This window comes from Saccostrea cucullata, unplaced genomic scaffold (genome assembly GCF_032062105.1).
Source record: "Saccostrea cucullata isolate Sc308-1 unplaced genomic scaffold, CSIRO_AGI_Scuc_v1 ctg599, whole genome shotgun sequence".
Taxonomy (NCBI): Eukaryota; Metazoa; Mollusca; class Bivalvia; order Ostreida; family Ostreidae; genus Saccostrea; species Saccostrea cuccullata.
In genome coordinates this window covers 26,157-31,923 of record NW_026938938.1, presented here as the reverse complement: position 1 = coordinate 31,923, position 5,767 = coordinate 26,157, and positions in this window count along the sequence as shown.

Here is a 5,767-nt window from a genome sequence, read left to right as displayed (position 1 = left end):
CGCCACTCTAAAATGCAAAATCAATGTCTTCTCACAATTAAATGTATAACAGATAATTGTAAATGAGTCCATTTCCAACCACAGTGAGGGATCTATCAAAACAATAATATAATGTTCAATATCCCAGTTACAATCTATATGCAGCTACAATGATACGTCATCTATTTATCATAATAATGATTTTTCTTCACTTAGGGTTATTTAAATTTTGATTGGAAAACAAGAATAACATATATTTCTTTGCGTATACAAGAATAAAACAAATACAATAATGTCAGGAGACATAGTATTGAACTTTTTAATTGAACCATTTATTAATGAATAATTTTCCGTCCATTAAGTTCATCAATAAAGCCCTCTTTAAAGAAATGTTTAGTTTCCATTTCCCGACCAACTGGGTAAAAGTAGTTAAAACTTCTCCCGGAAGCAATTATTTTTCATGCAGTCTGAAAAATAGATTTTTAAAATTCAGCATCGAAATATTCTGGAAAAGAATTAATTCCAACCTACGGACATAATTTTTTTTTCATCCTGTGTCGGGAAAGGGCAAACAAATATTTTAAATTTGCCATGTACCACAATATTACATTGATGCTTTTTGGAATATTTTAAAAATTTATTTCCTTATTTATACGAGAGAGCTAAAAAAATAATACGAGAAAATTTCATATCTGGATGATCCTCAAGACTTTAACGGAAGGTTTCAGAGGCAAGATACCCTGTAACAGTTCTTGAGGTACGGGAACATTTGCCTAGGAGGAGCATTCGTCCCCTGTCGAACGGTCACACAAGTCATGGGCCCTTATTTTAGATCACGTGGACAGAATTAAAATTATTCCGTTAACAAATCTATTAAAGATACATAGGCCTTACAGTTTTAGTACATCATGTCAACCAAAAGAAAACCTACTAGTAATAGGTTATATTTGCTACAACTGTCATGGAAATATTACAAAACATCACTGTTTTGTTAGCTAATATTTTGTTCTAATAAATCACAAATCATTAGAGGTGACAGGTCTACGGGGGACGATTTCTCCTCTGATGCACCTGGACTAATCTCTGATGATTTTGAGGTCCGTGTTTGCTCTGCTTCAAATTCGTATATGCTAAATTATTGTCCAGTTTGATTACCCTCCAATTTCTTCTTAATTTCTGCATTTTCGTAATTATAGTCATCTGAAAAATCTGTATTTTTGTCCATTTGTATTTGATACGATTAATTATACATACACTAGTAACTAGAAATTAACAAATACAATGAGGTGAAAATTTTTTTTTACAAGATGTATTCCTCAAAGAGTAAGAGCATGAAACAACTTAAATGATAAATTTTTAAAAACAATTTTTTGGGGAATTTTTCTTTGTCAAATGATAGTTTATCATATCTTAAAAATAAGTTATAACTGGTGGTTAATTTGTTGACCCCCAAGCCTCCTTATTAATTTTACTATGCAAATAGTAGCCATTTTATTAATTTTATATTAAGAAATTCGCGTTTTGAAAGAGCTGCTTAAATTCAATTCGATCAATATGCTTTTATGTCATAAAATCGACGCCTTTGCAAATATCAAATTCTTACTCACCAAAACACGACAATCATCCAGCAGAAACAAAGTAGGGTGTATACTTTCACATTAAATATTCACAATTTCACATCATGGAAACCAAGCTGCAGCGAACATCGATATATTTATAATGATTTGGCAAAAATGTTCATAGTCAACCATGCAAAAAGATATATCACGATATTTGGGGACTTGTATTACATGTCAGTGATAATTTACCGAAGTGATGGAGTCACTAATACATGTCAAACATGATCTTAAGACAAAATTAATTTAACAAAAGCAGCTAATGTTTATATAATTATATCGTTGTTATTTAAATAAGCAGTACCCAAAATACATTAGAGAATTAATCCTCTGATTACACTGTAGTTCTGATGGCTTTTACTTAATTAAGTAAAGCGGAGGTGTCTATAGATTAAAATTTAATAACGGTTAAGGCGTCCTAAAATTTCGATCATTAAAAAAGTAAAGATAACGCAGTCAGATCAAAAAAGTAAAGCAAAAGAAATGTGCGCATAGATTATAGTAGACCCCGTGAAATTTCGTAGCTAGGATTACGTGCTTAGAATGAGAAATCTTCCCCGAGAAACATCAAACAAACAGAAAACTTAACTACATATTTTTCTAAGTAAACTAAATTATAATTGATCGACCTCTTGAAGCACTATATTGTTCTTTAGAATGTTGATGGCACCATTGACAGTTGGGAGTGTTGTTAGAAATGGCATATATACAAGCAAGTAAATAATTCTACATTAAGTTGCTGCAAATTAAACGAATAAGTTTGGTTATCATTGATTGACCTAATTCTTTTATTTAAAGCAAGGCCCCCTTTTCTTCTGTCATAAGTTTTAGATTACAGCGGTCTATTAACTTCACAAGGCATTAATATTTTAACGGCTTTTATCAACATACTTTTTACTCTGTCGATAATATTGTTGTAAAACAAAAAAGATTTGTCATGATCATTTGATATATAATACGAATATATATCACCCAGGAAGTGCCAATTTTTAATAATTGATGGTACTAAAAGCCTTTTTTGTGAGAGAGTTTCTCATAAAAGTAATCAGTTATGAATCTGTTCTTTGGGATATTCGGTTCACTCTTATATTTTGATTGATTGCTAGATTTCAACATAAAGTCAATAACTGTACAATGTGTTAATTAATATATTTTATGGAATTTTTTCATCTTCCGATCTGTTTTTCAGTGAGAAGGCCGTTAAGAAATTATCGATACAATGACCTCGTCAACAGATACAATCTATCAATAAGCCAAATGCTGATTGACCTTTTTCATATTGATTGATGGGCCATTATTTACACACTGAATATTCTACGGATTTTTTCTGGGTTTTTTTCCCGAACAAGACAATTAGCACACGGCGGGCGTGACGGTCAGCAGAGAATGCTTTCACGTACATGGCACCTGATCCCACGTTTGATGTTTTAGAGGTCCGTGTTTCTCTGTTCCTGTTTTGTGATGTTAAATGGACTGCTGAGCTCGTATATACCCACATACTAGCATTCCATTCTATCATTTCGTTGTTTGTTCCTCAATTTGGGTCACCTGAGTGGTGACCTATTCCTTTCTATTTCCGTCCGTCATTTGTTAACATTTAAACATTTCAACTTCTCTGAAACCACTGAACCAATTTCAACTAATTTTGGCATAGACTATCTATGGGTGAAGTGGAGTAAATATTGCCTATTTGATTATTGTTTGATTGCACTTTCACAAATTTTAATTTTATTCTTTACACTTAAGTTAAGTGACAATCTTGTGTATCAATGAAAAATATTAAAAAACATATTTTGAAATATTAAAACTTTGTGAAACTGCAAGGATGTGTCAATGATACCCATCAAAAAATTTAAGTTTCAATAACTTTTAGATGAAATGATTCTAAATATAGTTTCGTATGAAATGCTAAATTACAATATATAAGTCATGATATTATACAGAAAATATTAACTTCAAATTTGTGTTTTTGCACCTTTAAATCTCAAACTGGATTAATTTGTTTGAAAATTGTTACATGATACTCAGGTGATCTATAAGGCCCGTAGGATTCTTGTTAAAACACGTTTAGGTGAAAGTAGGCTTATACATACGTACTTAATCATACTATTAGAGATTGTTCTATCTGACGTATCCGTATCCGTATCCGTATCGAGGTATGAGAGGCATCTCGATCCCGATGTCTAAACCATCTGGTTACATTTCCATCGTTTCAAGTTTGGTTTTTAACCTTATTCACTAAGAAATTATATGTAGTGTGATTTTTTTTTAATAAAAACATATAAGTTGCTGTTCACGTCTTATGCATCATGTCTCTTTGGGTGGAGGTTTGAATAAAAGTTTAGAAATAAAATTAGAAAAACAGGTATGATTTTTTTTTAATTTAAATATGTAGAAAATATTTCTAGATCGACCCCTCTCTCTCTCTCTCTCTCAATTTTAGGGCATTCATTCTTCATTCTTGAAATAACATTTATAAGAACACGACATATTCCCAAGAATATAGAATTATATATACAGTTAAACCTCTTTATCTCAAACTTGTAAATTGTAAGTACATGTAGTTGTACATTAACTGGGAAAGATTTAATCAAAGTGCAAAAAAAATGTGTATGGGGGATTCACTGAAAATGTCCATCCTCACTTCCTTTTTTATCATGTACTATGCCATTCATTATCACGTATTTGATAGTCATAGTTCTCCAGAAAAACTTTGGATATCTGGAAATTCTGGGGCAGTTTGAATACACTCACTTAATTCTAGGTCGATAACCGTATCATGGGCGTCGGAAAGAAATAGAACGGGGAGCTGGTTGAAAGGGGTGCTAAACCAACAAAAAAGGGTAAGAAGAAAATAAATGTTAAGCTATGATGTATCTTCCTCTCTTAAACTATTCTTTTTGCATATTAACTTCTTTTCATGAAAGTTACATGATGGAGTTTTTAGTAAACAAAGCAAGCTCTGAAAAACTCACCCTTAAATACTATTGTGTGTGTGTGGGAGGGGGGAGGGGGGGCAGATGGCTTATCGCCCCCCCCCCACTTTATTTGCAAAGATGGACATAATATATATTAAGGCGTAGGATAAGCCCCTTCCCCACTCTCAACAGGCATGTTGTATTGCAGTTAACATAGGCGTCGGAACCGGGGGGGGGGGGGGGGGGGCTAGGCGTAGCCCCCCCCCCCCACTTTTTTAATCAAAAGATAGACTTAATATAGACATTGAACATCGCTGCATAGGTTAAGCCCCCTCCCCCCACTTTCCACAAACACGTTTTAGTTTAGGTTAAATTATTGTGGAAAGTGGTGTTGTTTGGAAAAAATTTGCTAGTGAAACGAACCCCCCCCCCCTCGAAATAGGATTTTCGTGTTTAGATGGACATTTTTTTTTTTTTTGAAGGAATAACAAAAATATTTCTAATATACCCCCCCCATTTACAAATTACAATTTGCTGCCGATGCCAATGGTTAAAGTAGGGTAAGTGGGAGTGTTTGAAAAAAAAATGGTAATGAAAAAAGTTCGACCCCCCCCCCCCCCCCCCCACACACACACTCACACACACAAAAATATTTAAGGATTTTGGACAATGAACAAAAAAATCCTTTTTTATGCTTTTTCAGGGCTGAATTTTCTCTCATTCAATTAGCCCCACTTCCTACTTTCAATTTCCTTCCGACGCCAATGTGAGGGGAGGTGAAAAAGAGGGAGTTGAACTGGCTATTCAAAGCATATACTCAGAACTTGTAACGGTCCTGACGCGAATTATGAAATCAATTCGAAAACTCTCTCTAAAAACGGCTACATAGTTTTAATGATCGAATGATGATAAGGTATTTTGTATTTCAGTGTGTGTGTGTGGGGGGGGGGGGATATCTGTTATGTTATCAGTTACGTGTAATGGTATAGTGTAAAATACAGAATGAATCAATAAAATATCCTGATATTATGAGAGAGGAAAAGGAGAAAGGGGATTTTTCAACAAATATTTGGAAACAAAATGAAATTAATTTTAAACTTGGTTTCATTTTCTTTTTTTTTTTAATCAATCTTTTTCTTCGAAATGATAGAGGTTTACAGCAGTTAAGTATTTTTATAGAAAAAAATTACCATTTGTTATTTTTCAATGCAAGACTGTGGCTTATTTAAGTAACCACAAACAGAGGTGGAATTG